The sequence below is a fragment of the Phlebotomus papatasi genome, chromosome 2 (genome assembly GCF_024763615.1).
Source record: "Phlebotomus papatasi isolate M1 chromosome 2, Ppap_2.1, whole genome shotgun sequence".
In the NCBI taxonomy this organism is placed as follows: Eukaryota; Metazoa; Arthropoda; class Insecta; order Diptera; family Psychodidae; genus Phlebotomus; species Phlebotomus papatasi.
The window spans coordinates 66962490-66979815 of NC_077223.1; the positions used below are offsets into that span (position 1 = coordinate 66962490).

At 33.3% G+C, this 17326-nt stretch overlaps 1 protein-coding gene across 1 annotated transcript in view; it reads right to left on the reverse strand.

The window, feature by feature from the left end:
- Positions 1-16965, reverse strand: part of LOC129803927 (uncharacterized) — a 153091-nt gene extending 136126 nt beyond the window's left edge. Inside the window, exon 1 of the mRNA XM_055850808.1 lies at positions 16545-16965. The gene's annotated coding sequence lies outside the window, so the exon portion shown is untranslated. The remainder of the gene's footprint in view (positions 1-16544) is intronic.
- Between the last annotated feature and the right edge of the window lie 361 nt (positions 16966-17326).

Below are 17326 nucleotides of genomic sequence, written 5' to 3' on the forward strand. Positions count from 1 at the left end.
AATATATGAAAAAGTAGAATTTAAGCTTCAATTCACGCTTTCTCTTCTCTTCTCTTCCAAAAGCGTTTTTTTAGGATTACTCAAAAATGCGTGTGCGATTTTTTTTTATTTTCGGATATGTTTTACAGGTTACCTAGGTACATATTTCCTAGGTTACCCAGGCGGATCGTTGAATCATTCCTAATACAGGTTTTCCAAAATCAAAAAGCTCTAGAGAACATATTTCTCAACAAAATGGTATCATATTTGGGCTCGTTGAGGAAGTCTTGTAATGCTTAATGAGACTGAACCGGTTCCAATCGGTTCTGAACCGGTAACGCACCGATTGTGAACCGATAACTAATCCTGAGCCATTTTCAAGGATCTTTTAAGTGATTCACGAATCGATTTAGATCGGTTTTTAACCGGTAAACAGTATATGACGCGAAAATCCTTTTGAGGTATATAATTTAAGTCACAAGTTCGAGCATTAAGCAAAGCATGTGACACTTTACCACCCCTTTAATATAGGAATTCTTGCGGATGAATAATCAAGCAGTTTTTTTATATTTTTCTGTTCTAAAATATCGTATTCATGTGAGTTAAAATTTATTCATGCATACACGGGAATAGCATGTCAATAAGGACGGGGAAGTCATATACTTGTAATTACAGTACTTAAAACATTATGTAAACTGTTATGTTTGGGTTTTAGCTCAATCTCACCGTCGCTTAATTCATCCCTTCATAAGCAAACTTGACAAAATGTTGGTGTGTCGAAAAGTTTAGATGAGTAAATTGAATTTTCCATCCCTTGAGAAACATTCATAATTCGCACCATATTGTTCTATATACTTGATGTTATATCCAATGACGGGATTTCAAAATATCCTAAAACTTCTAATCCTTAGCATCTCTGTGTTGAAAATTTCTCACTTATTTTCCCTAAATTGGATCTATTCTATGGTTATCTATGTACGTACGTGTTTTCAATAAGATGAAAGAAATCATTTTTATTACTATTCATGGTTCAATTGATTAGTCTTTTACATCGTTGAGTTTCATTTACTTGGGTGGAACGAGAAGAGAAAGTGGCACAAAATTTACAGTGCTGCTGTATTGTGTCTAAATTCACATCAAATTAGATTAAAGTTTAGTGCTACGTGAGAGGGATTTCAGTTGAATCCATGGCAAATTGCCTTTCTGGTCTTTTTTTTACCCCTCGGTCTCACTTTCACCCCCTGAGTACGATGGAGCCGTGTAAGAAAAAAATCCAATGAATTTTCTCCAAATGTCTTATTTGGTATCTTACGCTGCTTTTCTTCTTGCTTTTTCCTAAGAACCATGATGGTAAGAGCCTGAAAATTTGTCTTCATTCTTTCTTATTTTTTTTTTAGGTGGTGAGTGAATCACTATTTTCGCAAAACTCATGAAAATCCCCTAGTACTTTCTACCAAGCTCCTCGACAATTTTAGCAGTTGTTGCTAGTGGGTGTTACTTTTGAAAATGCTTTTCACACGTCATCTACCTTTCATGGGAAAATTTCCAAGAATAGTTTAAAAATTTCACATGCAATTCGCATAATCCTCTCGAAATTTATATAGGAAATATTTATAGTTATATAAATATTTTGTATTGTTCCACTAATGCTTTCCTTTTTATAGTTTTTTTTTTGCAAATATAAACGATTTATTCTGCAACGTATTTTTAGTGAAAAAGGATTTGGAAAGAAGTAAAAAGCTAAATTTTACAGAGAATTCAATGAGATCGGTTAGCAAACAAATCGTGATTGGTACATTTAATAATCTCCACCTGATACACCTTTAATATAAATTATGATATTTTTACATATTTACACTGAGAGAAATCCGAAAAAGTTAAAATAACATTCCGGAAATGTCTATTTTATCCTGCAGTATTGATCCTAAATTGGTGTAAATATTATGTTTTTTAGGTGTATTAGGGGTTAAAGTTACCCTTTTTCATGTTAATTTTACCATTAAAAATGTGTAAAATTAACATTAAAAATGTTGATATATTTTTACACGTAAAAAGTGTTAAAGTTGTGAGGAAAAAAAGTTAATCGCACCCCCGTTTTTTTCTCAGTGTAAAAATGGAATATTCGCTTATCAAAAATAACTGACTGGACCTTTCATCAAGTTCCGATGATCCCAAAGTTTTTTTTATCACTTACTCTTTTTCACTGCTGAATTATTTGTATTACATGCACTTCAAACAATTTGCAATTTAATTAATTTACTCATTTCATTTCTCGAACTCAAAGAGAGAGCAATAAATACAATCTGCTGCTTTTTGATTAAATTAATTATTTTGTATAATTAAATAGATAATATTGAACGAAAATTGAAATAAATCTATTATAATCTGCCTTTTTTGCCAAATAAATTTATTTAAACAATAAAATACGTACTATTAATTTTAAGTGTTCACTATGTTTATAAATTGCCTGAAAATCTTCTCAAATTGCCCTGGAAATTGTACAAAATGAGTTTAACCGACATATGAGCAATTTAAAATTATTCTTTGTGAGAATATCACAATATTTTAAATAAACACAATATGGATACTAATCTGCTTGGAAATACACCAAATACTAAAAAACAATTGATCTTTACACTATAAATCCGTAAATAATATACGCAGAAAAAAATGTTTTGTAAAATTGTTCGTAAATGTTTGTGAATTCCTGGTGACCTACAAAATGCTTGTAAATTGTATAACCCACTACCACGTTTGTAAAAGATTGTGCTTTTTTCACAAAAAAATGTTCGTTACATGAACACTTGACAAACATTTTTTGTTCTTTTATAAACATTTGTACGTAAATGTTCGTAAATACACAAAAAATATTTGTGAAATTTTGGCGTTTGTTTGTGAAGTTTTGTCAAACAAAAAATGCACGAACGATCGCTTGCAAAAAATCAAAAATTCCTCGTTAAGTGTTCCTGTTACGAGAAATATTTGTGAAAAAGTATAAAATTTTATGAACTTTTTTGTGATTTACAATCATTTTGCAAGTCCCCTGAAGGAATTCATAAACTTTTACGAATAATTTTACAAAACAGCTTTTCTTGTGTAAAGCTGTTTTGTAAAATTATTCGTTTTAACACGATTAATAATAATAATGTGTAAAGCTTAGGAATAAACCCAAAGCATATGAATAAATCATTTATACGCGGCACACAAAATTTTTTCAATAAAATTTATGAAATAAAAGCTTTTAGGGACAGGGATTACAGTATTATTGACTAGTTTTGTCAAATAAAGGCGCTTATTATCTCCAGAATAATTGAAATTGATATAATGCATTTTTGAAAATTGTCATAAGTTCCAAGATCTCCATACATTGGAAGTGGAAGTTACGGCTTTATAAACAATGGAAGTTACGGAAGTTACGATAAAATCTTATTGTGTTTTATCGGACATATATCTAAATATTTCAGCTTTTAAATCATTTTATAAAGGTTTTCTCGAGTTAACTTACGGTTTATTAGTGCCACTATTATTATTTTGACTCAAAAGTATCGCATTCGGGGCTCATTTTTAAGGAAAATAAATAATAATAATAATAATAATGCTGGCACAACATTCCATGAAGGAACTAGGCCTTCCCGCAAGGGGATTTCTAGACATGCATTATTATTTTTTCTTGTACGGGATGAGGTTGTCAGTCCCATGCCCGTGGAATCAAGTGCAGTGAAGAAGCTCACTGGATGCAATCCGAACACCTTTAACGCCAGAAAAATTCCTGGTGACCTAAAGGGGATTCGAACCCGGGACACTTGCATCATAAAGCGAATGCTCTACCACTTGACCCATTGAGTGCCCAATAATTAATTAAATAATTAATTAATAGGAAAATAAAGCTAAACTGAAAATTTTATCTCCTGAAAAGTTGCCAAAAGGAAGTTACAACAAATGCTGATTTAACTGACGTAATGTATTTCAAATTTACCGCGTAAAAAATATAATTACATTCATTTAGGGGAAATTCAAAAATTATTTTATAAATTAGCTCCAAATTGACAATTCATACGAAATCCTTTTAAACCGTATTCACTAGAGCCGGAACTTCCTGTATGTCTAAAAGAGATTGAAACACAAATTAAATCGGTAAACCTTTTTTTTTAAATAAAATTAGGAGAAAAAATGCTGTTGGAAAGAAAATTGTAATATGTGCTCATGAGAAAGTTTTTTTTTTGATATTTTGTGGGGGTCACCAAAGTCCAGAACAAGATATCTCTTACCGTTTGGGCTAAAGCCACATTTTTGACTATTTAAAAATCATTTTGGGGTGGCGATTGTTTCTTTTTATGGTTGATACATGCTTCACTTACCTTATATCACCACAATGGAGATTGAAGGAAATTAATATGAACCAAAGTATATTTAATCTACTTTTTTTTCGACAACCTTTTTCGAGTCTGCTATGTATTTATATTTAATGTCAAACAGCTGGAATAGTAAAATAAATCTATCCCCCATATTTTGTGGTGGAATAACATTAATGTTGCACTTCTCACTTCATCATCGTTCCCAAATGGAACAAAATTAAATTAAATTGTGGCACTCGGTGTTGCATTTTGGGAAGAATATCTGGGAATTGCACAAGTAAAAGTTTCTTTAGTCCTCGTGATAAAGTTTGTAACCAAATGGTCGGGATATTTTGAATAAATAACAATTTGTCAGTTTGAGGTCATCGCTAGGTAGAACGTTTCATATAATCTACATACAAGGACTGCGAAATTATTCACAAAACACGTTATTTGGTGAAATTTGCGAATGCAATACACAACAATAAATTAACCAACAGTATTGGATTTTAGTACGTAAAATCGCTTATGTGTTGAAATTTATTTTACAAATTCTTCGACAAATCTGCTCTGTCAGTTTGCAAATTCAATTACGAGAGGAGTAATTTATAAACACTAAAGATTCTTGCAGGACATGGTGGATAAAAAAGAAAAAAAAGACCTCGGGTTTAAGTAATTTGATATAATTAATTAGAGGAATGAATGGGAGTAGATTTTAGCTGAAAACCCCTTCACTGTTTATTGTGAGACGATATAATATACATGTACCATAATGCGATTTTAGACTCAACTCTTTCACTTGAAGAGAATTTTAAATCCTTGGAGTAGAAAAAAGCTCTTTTTCAACGTGAATTTTATGGGAAGACAGGGTGAAGGAGAAAAGGGCGAAAAGGGTCAGGAATAAATGTTGGGGAGTGTGAAGATGATATATAAAATTCATAAATGCATGGGTGAATCATTGAATGGGAATCCATAAATAAGTGGTTCTCATTCTCAAATTCATACACAGTCTTCCAGTAGAGTTTGAGTCCCTTTGGATGGCGAAGTAACTAAAGTGATTTGAGAGGCAATAATAATGCCAAAAACATCCTTTCGTCCTCTCTTTAGTCATGTCAACACACGCTGAGGCATAACTTTTAAATCCTCCATCCATTGTGTTAAGTGCAATTTGCACGATTTCACCAAACTAACTACAACCGAAAAAAAACCTTTCCTTTGCCAAAGCTCCATCCGCAATCATCAAAAGTTCATCAGTTAAAGCGCATAACATCATAATGGGAATATTTTTCCCCCATCCTCTGGGATTTATGGGACTTTACGCAAGAAAGTCATTAGCCTCCTTCTCGGCCTCTTTCTCAATCCAAAGTACTATTTAACGATGAAGCATTGTAGGAGAGATGTGCCGAGACATTTTCATCCATCCCATGAGAGATCACAGAGAGATTTGATTATAAAATGTATGTGAGTTAACAATTTCACTATGGGAAAATGTGCCAAGATTTTATACAATAACATCTACCACCAACATACACAAGAAAATCCATGCCATGTTTCTATAATGGTGGTTAGAACTAGATGCTTCTGCATTTGCTCCAATGAATAACTGTACTGCTAAACCAATCATACATGCTGCTTTCACTGTAATACAATAAATCACTTGAGCAGAAATCAATAGGTGTAATCGATTAGGCTTTCTCACTAAGCTTTGGAATGTTTTGAATGAATGTATTTATGTCTTTATGTTTATAACAACAATATGATGTAGAAATCAACTTAATTAGATCAAAATAAAAGATTCTTTGGTCATTGAATTATAACGAATAAAGGACAACTGGGAAATTTTAAGAATCCTCTAAAAGAAACGAAGAAACTTGAAATATTTTTTTCAAAAAAAGTTGAGGAAGGCTTTCAGGTTTCGCACATGCTCTGACTATTAACGTTTCATATTTTTCCCATTTCCCTTTAATGAATCTGACCTATGGCAATATATTTAAATAGCAAGTCTTATGTACCCTGTTTTTCCAGCATTATCAATCCCGGTTTAAAATCGATTTGAACCCATTTGTAAGTCCAGGTAATTGTCAGTTAGAGCATGTGACACTTAGATCATACAGTCTTCTTTGGAGTTGAGACAGGAAAACTTCCTGCCTCCACCCAGGATCGAACTGGAGACTGCTCGTTAAGACGAGTGCTCTACCAACTAAGCCATTAGAAGAGGCCACATGCTCTGCTTGACTTGCTATACGACCTTAACCAATTGCATTGTACACTTCAATTGCATACTCTAGAGGTTGCCAGGATTAGTGATTCCAAGAACGGTTAACCGGTTAATCGCCCTATTTTGGAGACGGTTTTAAAACCGGGTTTTAGAGATGAAACCGGTTTAAAACCGTCTCCTTCCAAAAATTTAAAAATTTCTCTTAAGCTTTAGTTTATTTCTTGAAAATCAAGATACGCTGCAAAATATTTCCTTGACTTTAGGAGGGAACCTGAAGTGCAATAAGATTCTAAGTGTAATCTGTAGTATGGCAGTATATTAATAATATATGAAGGATAGTAGTAATTTAAGGATTGTAGTAGTAATTTAAGGAAGTAGTAATTTAAGTATTGAAGGATAGTAGTAATATGGTTGCCTGTACGTTTCTTCCCTTGAAAAGTATTATTTGCTTAAAGGTTATCGGAAATTATTTCAAGACTTCTTCACTAGAAAATATATTATCTTTTGAACCTTAGTTAAATAATTACAGGGCTCAAAAAACAATTGCATACTGAGAAAAAATTGCAAACGATTTAGTACAATCTTGTAAAATATTGTTTTATGTGGAAAAGTAACAAGATGTTTACCTCTCCCTGTCTTCATATAGATTTTTATTGAATCTTGTTATATTTTAATTTAAATACATATCTTATTAGATTAGGCCCAAATTCACCAAGATTGTTACACAAGAATCTTGTAAAATTTTTGTCACATTCTGGTATTTAATAGTTTCTCAACCAATGGAGTGAAAAACAAAAAAAGGTTACCTTTTATAGTATTTCTTTTTTTAAATGCCTTTTTCTTTTTTTCTTTTCTCCTCTTTCTTTTTTCGTCTCACAGAAAAGTCAAAAACATGTTTACAAAATAAAAGTTATTGTGCGCTGGTCATTACTCAAGATTGAATTAGTAATATTATCGTTATTTTAGGACCCGATTTTGGAATCCAAAATACATACATCCAACGGTAATCTTACTGAAAATTGCTATTTGGGGTTACCGTAGATTCAGGGAAGACCTTGCCACGTATTGCTCTTAAGCTTCTATTTAATTTTAGCGCTTAAGGATGGATCGATCGGGCATTTTGAATCAAATCAGTCAAGTGCTAAAATTAAAAAAAAACATTACGTCATCAACATCTTCGGCATTCGCAATGATACAACTCAAGGTAATTTTCGTATATGGACGATATGTTCGTCTAGGCAAGCTTAGAATCATATCTAAGAATTAAAATTACACTAATTATACTCGACTTATGGCGGTGAAGTCCCCCGAAGATCTCAAGTCTTTATCTCTAACCGGTTAGGATCTAAACGGCTGGACTGACGAACTATAGATTTCGGGCGTTCGTAATGCCCTAGACACACTTACGACTTAAGCCGAGAGACGACTTAGTAGAAAATGATAGAAATGTAGTTTGAACATTATTTCTAATAGAATTACGCTAAGCCGTCTCTCGGCTAAGCCTCAGGTCTGTCAAGGCCCTAAGATTCTTTCAATATTACTTTGTTTAAAACGTTTGCCTCTTCTATTAGGTGAGATTCTTAACAAAATCTCACCTACTATAATCCTAACAAAATTTCATGTCGTCCGATCGACCTCAAATTTGGCCAAAATGTGTTTCGCCACTTCCTGATTCCGAATATATATGTGGCTAAGTTACGTTCCCGGCCGGCCGGCCGGCCGGCCGGCCGCTCTTTGGAGCTTAATAGCTCCTAAACTAAAAAAGATATCGACTTGCGGTTTTCGGCAAAGGTTATATATCGGGTGAAAATTGCAACTTGGTGCATAGACCCCCCACCCCCCACCCCTCCTTCCGCCATTTTGAAGACCCCCCTTTTTTTGTTTTCTCAATAGCTCCGCCCCTATGGCATTCAGCGGACTCAAATTTTAGTATGTTATAGCTGGGCCTTAGAGCTTTCCATCAATACCAAACTTAAGGTCCCCCGACCCCCCTGACCCGAGCTATAAGGGTCCAAAAAAATTTCTTAAAATGGCCATAACTCCGGTTCTAATTGTCAGAATTTAAAAAGTGAGGGCTTTTTGGAAAGCTCTCGTGAAATGCCACTTCCCCTTCTAACATCGCAAGTTCATAAAACCACCGCTAGGGGCGCTTTTTTTAAAAAGAAAATTTTTAAATCTTAAAAGTTAAATAACTCAAAAATTCCATTGTGCATCGGGCTGAAATTTTAGTATGTTGTAGCCGTTGATTATACCTATCAAACAAAAAAAACCTTAAGTCGATCCATAACCCCTGACCCGAGCTATAAGGGGTCAAAGTTCGAACATTGACCGGCCTCTATCTCCGGTTCTAATTAACATATCGACCTAAATTTTACCTTTTTGGTTTCGTCTCGATGAGCACTTTCAGATGGAAGTTCAAAAAGTCACCACAGGTGGCGCTGTGATAGCGTCAAAATTCATCGAAATTCAAAGTCACTTTTCTCAAAAACGGCATTGTGCAAGTTAATGAAATTTTAGTATGTTGTAGTCCAGTCTAGGACGTTTCCAAAATGGTGCGTATGCGCGCTGTGGTTTCAATAGAACCGGAGATATGAGGGGTCAAAGTTCACGAAATTCAAAAAATCATATCTCCGGTTTTATGTGACCGATTTTGATGAATGAGGGCTTAAACGAAAGATCTCACCAAATGCTACAACTTTCTAGAACATTTGAACTTCGTGGGACCAACACCAGGGGCGCCACAGTCGAAAAACCAATTTCAATATCACATAACCTCAATTATCTCGACTGTCGCTGAACCGATTTTGATGATTACCTCAACATAATTGTAGAGCACATTTGTCTCTACATTTCGTTCATACATCATTTTCCACTCAGACTACGCTATCACTTCGATTTTGCCGTTTAAGTGTGAAAAAATTGATTTTTCCCATAATAACGCTTTGAAATCACTCAGATGCCAATTTGACTGCCTCTACTCCACCAAGACACTTAAAATAGGGTTTTAAATGGAAAGTCCCACAAAATACAACAATTCCTTGATATAGTTGAAGTTCAACAAATGAACACTTGGGGCACTCTGGATGAAAAAACGAGTTAAGAAACAAAAAACCTCGCTTATCTTGGCTTCTGAGTAGTCGATGAGTTCAAGTTCTACGGCAAAATTATAGAGTACATTCTGGTCTACATTTCACCCATATAACACTTTTGTGCCAGTCCATCCAAATCCTTGATATTTTGGTTTAAATACAAGATTTGTATAATTTCACGAATTTGATTCAAGATAACTGCGAATGGCGTCTCCCAACTTCAGCTCTAAATCGAATTTGCATGCACTCCGAGTTAGCTCACGTTAAGAATCTCACCTACATAAGCCGGTTAGGATTATCTGTCCCTTTAACTTATAACTCAACCTGTATCGTAAGGGAACTCAGTGGATAAGGGATGAGGCATTTATTCTACACTGAGAGAAATCCGAAAAAGTTAAAATAACATTCCGGAAATGTTAATTTTACCCTGCTGTATTGATCCGAAATCGGTGTAAATATTACCCTTTTTAGGTGTATTAGGGGTTACAGTTACCCTTTTTATGTTAATTTTACCCTTAAAAATGTGTAAAATTAACATTAAAAAATGTTGATATATTTTTACATCTAAAAAGTGTTAAAGTTATAAGGAAAAAAAGTTAATCGCACCCTTCTTTTTTTCTCAAAGTATAATGTAAGCGTCCGAGTTTGTATCTCCCATGGATCACTAGAAAATGAAACATCTAATAAGCTTATTTACATTTATTCACAGAGTTTGTGGTAGACAACCCTCAATCTTTATATAAGAAAAAACATAACAATACTGCCTATTGAAAGGGTTTGTTACATCACTGAATATTGTTCCGCAAATAATGTTAATCTTTAATTCACCCCCAACAACACTGTTATTTAAAGAAGTCCAACTTTTTATTCCTACAACAAATTTTGAATTTTAGAGTATTTCCCTTTTACTAAAGCTTTCAATGGGGCTTGTTATTTAATTATGTATATAATGTGCTTTAAAATTAATTACAAATAATTAATTATTTGAACCGGTAATGAATTGGTAGTAAAACAGAAATTAAATCGATATTTCAATTGTATTTCCTAAACTTTATTGAATTCGCATTTTGTATTTGTTTAGGAACCTAATAAAAACAGTATATACTTAAAAATTATAGCGAATCATTGCACGCCATTGATTTTTTATTCTCTTTTATTATTCCATTGCATGAAATATCTATAAATTCAAGCTCTAGGTTTTCATGAACTCCCTATTCATTTAATCCAATTTCAATTGGTCTATTGAAGAGTGCAGCAGGTGTACTTGATTAATTAAGATTGACTAATTATGTTATTGAATATTATCAAATTGAGTATTTTGTAGCAAGATTTCCAGTCATTCCTTTAAATAGAAAATAATTAATAAAAATAAGTAGTACAAGGAATTGAAATAGAATTATAGTACTAGCTTAATAAATTTAATGGATTATAAGAAGAGGAGCTTGTGGCAGAAACAGAAAAGCAGAAAATTTTATAATTTGATATCTTCCAAAAGACGAAAGAAAGCGAAGCTTCAACTTCTTACCATGAATAGCCTTTATGAATCCCCTAAGATATTTAAGAATTAAGTACCTAAGAAGATTTCAACATGGAATATATGTCAAACAAATAATTCTTTGCCGTGCCTCAAAACATTTCAACAAGGAATTATTTTTTTTTTAATTTCAAGTGCTTGAAAATCTCTTGGTATTTACGTTATAATTACTTATCCTTAATTCAAATTATTCCTGAATAAATTATAAGTTTATAATATGCTTTTAGGGATTAGTGCTTAAACATGCATTAGTTGAGAAATTCCCATTCTGGAAGGATTCGTCACCGTTGCAAATCGTTAAGAGTAAGGAATGAAAATTGTAAGCGTATTTAAACGAAAACATCACTGAATTTCGTTTCGCTATATATACCAAAAGATATGGTTTTGAAGGAGAAAGAGAGAAATCGAAGTATCGTCTCCAGGAAATATTGACTTGTGGATAATTTCCGAAGACCGGAAGTTAATATTTTTTAGCGTTAAATCCAAGAAGAGAGGGCGAAAAAATTACCAAGACAACATCATTTTTCACTAAATTTAATAACTCCTAAATTTATTTAGAATATTCATAAAGGCAGACAGGTTTTTAAATCGGGTTAGCGAATCTTGTTAAAATGTTAGCAAATTCAAGAGAAAATTCTCCTTCACATTTCAAGAGAGCATGTTTTTGAAAAACTTTTAAGAAAAAAAGTCACAAACTTTCTATTTTAGAGAATGATTTCTTGAAGAATTATTTTATTTAGGGCAAAGTGATACAAGTTGGACAATTCGCCGGTACATGTTGGACAGGGATTTTTTCTTGATAAAAATAGTACTAATTCTTTTAGGCACCAGGAACCAAATTATAAAACTAAAGCATTAAAAATATACAAATAAAAATGAAGAACTAAATTTATCAAGAAAAAAGCCCTGTCCAACTTGTACCATTGTCCAACTTGTACCATGGTCCAATTTGTACCACTTTACCCTATTGTGGTTTAGGTATGTGGGAATGATTTTGGAATGGTTTCACTGAAAACGTAGAACCAGATGAGTAAAACAAATAATATAGAGTCCTGTTCAATTTGTCGGAGAAAAACGCACTTTTTCACACATAAATTGCATTTTATGAATTAAAATCGTTGTTCTATTTAAAAGAAGAATTTTCCCTGAATATCTCCCCTTTACCCAAATTTTACAAGCATATTTTACCGTATTAATCTTCCACATCTTACATTTCTAGTTTGTCCATATTATACAATGACCTTGAATCATTCCCCATTTAACGTTTTTAAAGGTCAAGAAATGAAAAGACTCTAGACAGCGTATTTTCACGAAACTAGGTCAAATTTGACTTTAGAAAGATCTTTCAATCCGTGGTAAGTTAAAACTGGACATTAGCCTGTAATTAATGGGGTAACCTGAATTAGAAGGTCAAAAGTAAGTTGTTTCTCGTAATTTCTTGAAGATAAAGAAAAAAACTGAGCTTTATGGAATTTTTGCTATATACGTATTTAAAAAGTTTTTTTTTCGAAAAAAAATATTACAAAATGGCGGGCCAACAGATTCTTCATTGTACTGCCTCGTCAAAGCAAATCAAAATTGGCGGGAAATATTCAGTTCGCAATTTAAATAAAATAATCAAATCCAAATCAAATAATTTTCATAAATGTATTTTATAGTTAAAGAAAATCAGAAGAAAGTTTTAAAATTTGATCTTTTTTTCAAGTTCTTTGTCTTTAAAAAAAAATGCATTTTTTAGACAAAATTTTGACTTTAATGTGATGTAAAAGGTAAAAAAGATGTTTTCAAGAATATCTTTAGTTTAATTAGAAAGGAATTAAATTATGAAAAGAATAAGACTTTATTCGTTTCATTCGAAGAATAAGTTTTTTTTTGCTATCTTTCCCGAAAATTCGTGAAAATCGTACACACGAAAAGTGGATAAAACGCACTTCAAAATTTTGGATGCCTGCCCGAACACTGAACGTTCCTTCGCTTTCGTCTCTGGCATCTTTGAAAATTTAGTTTAGTTTCGTTTAGTTTATAGTTTTTTTATCAACCTATTTAAGCAATAAAAAATTTAGACCTCTTTCGAATTCGTAATTAAGAGAAACCCCTTGATCGATAATAAATAATTAGAGTTTACTGAAATTAAATTTTAACACTTTAAACTTCATATGAGCAGTTTCCGGAATCCATTTTTTCAACTTTTTACCATGCTGGATTCTAAACGATGAAATATATTGAACACCGGTCTTAGGTTACTCCGCCACAAGGCAACATTCTCTAGCGAACTAATTTACCCAACTCGTGACCACACCTTTCATCTCCTCCCAAACCATGTTTTTTTTTTACTAATCCCCAAATTGGCCTAGGGGATTTCGTTAATTTTTGCATATATTTGGAGCTAGTCCAGCTGACCATTTCGGCCATAGGCATCTTTTAGCCGGAAAAACCGTCATCTTGAATTATTCAGAGACAAAGCTCAACTAACTTAGAGCGCCTAATTTTCACCCGATTTGGTCAAATTAGGATTTATTTGAAAGGTCTTGAAATTTCTAACTCGACTGCTCAGTCACAATCGGTAATGAAACGGTAAAGTATCGGTAGGGTGGAATCACCACTTTTCGCCACTTATATTGAAATCGTTATTTTTCGCGATTTTTGAAATAAATCAGCCGCAAAATTCTTTGTATTTTTACTGCTGCTATGTATAGAGTCGAAAAATAGGGTAAGTGTGCCAAATTCCGGACAGTTTGCAATTTCGGCCACCTTTTTGTTCCTCCAATTTCCATGAATTTTTAGTTTTTACATACTCTAGTCTAGAGATTATACAATGCAAAATATTAACAAAAAAATGTAGCTTCGACAAACGAGATGACGTGAAAAAGGCATTGGAAGAATTCCTGAAGGGCAAGGAACTATGAGAATGAAGATGGCCGAAATAGGGCACCAAAGCTATGTCTACATTTTTATTCATTTTAAAATGTATTTAGCATGATTTTAGAGTAAATAAAGTCTACAAGATTCTAAGCAACATTCCTTAAGTAAAAGGAATAAAAAAAATCAATTTCTATTAAAGATATTACATATCAAACTTGAGACTTTGGCGCTTGCATGCAACTATGCCGAAATTTGGCACACTTACCCTAATAGCTATTCGTTTTGGATTGACGATTTTCAGCATTTTTAAGAGCAATATTTTAAGCAAGTCCATCGAATTCAATATTTCTTACCAAATATACTAAGAGCCATCAAATTTTCATCAAGCAAAATATACCTTTCTGGATAAATAATTTGTTCATTGAATGTTTAATTACACTATATAAAATTGAAGCATTGTGAAAAGTGGTAATATTCTGGAATTGATTCCAACTATTCGTTTTTACAACATTTGGACCTTTTTAGTGGGTGGCGAGAAGTGGTTACAAAACTGGCGAAAAGTGGTGAAAAGTAGCGACGAAGTGGTTATTTTTGCATTGTTAATAAGAATCAGGTTTTTAAGTAGTTCAGCGTTAAATTGTGGGACTATTTTGTTTTCACGAATCTAGAGCCAATACGTCTAAGTAATTTTGTGTCAGTTTTGAGTTATCTTGTAATAAGGGTTCAAAAGTTATAATAAAATTAATGCCTCTTTTTCCAAAATATGGCGATAAATGGTTACTCCATCCTCCACCCTAATAGACTTGCTATGAAAATACTATTTTTCGCATTTTTTATTACTCCTATACAAATAATGCAGAATTAGTATTCTTTTATAGCACAAGTACTTTTAGAAACAATCGATATCAAAGATGATTAATCCAATTAGGAAACTGTAAATCGTTGGGGCATTGGAATCAGTCCAAGGAATGGAGTCCCGAGCCGGAAGCTCCGGAAAGAATTATCTGTTATTCCAAGTGATAAAAGTGTTCTGCAAAGATGTAACGTTTTAACATGGTTTTTGGAATGTAAGTTTGCCAATACTTGTTGTTTTTGTCGACAGATTTTCCAAAAACAATCGCAAGAGAAAATTTTAGAAAAAAAAATTTCAATTGAAATTTTAGAAAATACTGCATAAATTTTGTTCTTTACATTACTCTTAAGAGCATAAATGTTTAAAAAAAAATGGTTTTCAATTTAAAAGGATTTCAACCTCCCTTGTCCAACATTTGTGTAGTGGAACAACATGAACATTAAATCTAAATAAATTGTTGCAATGCTTTGCATATTGCAGTCTTTGCAGTTCTTCATTGAATAAAAACTCTCCGACGAAGACTAATGACCAAATTACCCTAAAGTTGCACCAATTTCCATAAACTTTGAAATATTGTAGCAGTGAAATTCTTTTTTCTTTTGCCGCATTTCTACCCCAATATCATTTATATACATCTTGGTGTATCGTTTAAAGTTCATTTAAGGAAAATATTCAGCAATATTCTGCGTCTCATTGAAATTCATGACTTTCTCACGTCGCAGTGTAATTCTCATGCTATATAATTTTTTGTTGAGTGGCATGGTATTAAATTTTGTGGGTGGTCTATATTTTCTTCAACTTTTCTGGAATTGTGCAAAGAAAAATCCTCTTACAGAGAAATCAATTGAAAATAAAATACAATTAACTGTCCAGTGATGAAAAATAGAGTCCATCTGGTGTCTGCAAAGTTGGATTTTTAATTAAAAAACAATCTTCTAATTGTTGAATGAAAGTGAAAGACAAATACAAACAATTGTAGAAAAGAATTAAAATTGGTTTTCTGGAGGTTTTCAGTGAGGTGGGGACAGGGTGAGGTGAAGTTGTTGGGGTGTGAAGTGTGTGATTGAACAAGTTGAGAAATCAATTGATGAATTTTCTCTCAGGGGGTCGAAAGGTGGATGAAAAAAAATCTTCCGTTTGGGTTACAACTTGTGACACTTGGGAAATGGGTGTGAGGGTATGATTTTCTTTTTTTTTCTCGATTGAAATCCTATTTGATTGAGAGGGTAGGTGGTTTTTATTCTTGCTCCTTCTCTTCCTTTTGTGTGAATATAAGAAGAAATTCAACAACCACGAATTTCTTCCTCCAAAAACTTCCCATTGATTTCTCAAGCACACAAAACACTGCCGCTTAAAATTCTTTTGCTCTCTAGCACACCGGTCTTTTATTCTTTGGCCCTTTTTTTCGCTGAGAAATTCTCCTATAAATATTTTAAGTGCTTTTTTTGTGCCCATTATTCTTTCTTAGCTCCGCAACAGATCCTCAAAGGCATGATGGGATGAAGAAGAATATCCATTGAGGAACAAATGAAATGGGTTTAATGGATTTCGAAAGGGAAAGTTTGATTTTTATTTGTAATTTTTTTAAGAAAAACATAAAAAACACTCAAATCACATACTTAATCACTGAAAATCCTTTCAGTTTTCTCTTGCTAATTCATTTTCATGCTCGTACCTTTGTGCCACAAATACAAAACCAATCCCTCCAGAAATCAGCAGAAAACAATCACAGAAAATTAGCAGATATTTCTCACAAAAAAATGCCTCCAATTGGAAGAACAATCCATCAACAATTAGTCTGTCACTTTTTTTTACCACTATTTTGTTCTTCGATCTTGGTGTCTTGAGAGTTCTTCCTTGGCCACAAACAACGCCTCAATGCAAATCCACTGTAATCCTCTAATTCACCCCCAACAAATCAATCACACAAACACACTGTGACAACAAATAGCAAATCGATTTGGGTCTCAATTTACCCCACAATGTGATAAATTCATACGAACACGTTGATGGGATACTGGCCCAAAATACTTCAATGGAGCACGATCCTATCGGCACGACAGTTTCCGTCGAACTGATGAGCTTTGCTGCTCTGAGCTTTGTAGAGGAACGCGCGGAATGTTTAGCATGCACCACATGCTGCCGGCGTGACTGTATCCCCAAAAATATTGTCCACAATTGCGCAGAATCATCCTCAGAGGATTCCCCTCAATTTTGGAGCCAGTCTAACGGACTACATGCATCACCCCCCGAGCAATCCCACATCGACAAAACACCATGTGCGAGCATTTTCCGGATAATTTATAACGCTAAAACTATCTCACAAAAAAAGAACACAACACGTGAAGACCTCCAGCAAACATCCGAGATATGAGAACTCACGTAAGGTATTCTATGCATCACACTAATCCATCAGTGGAGACTAGTTAAGAATTTGGGCTTTATTTATAGCGTTAT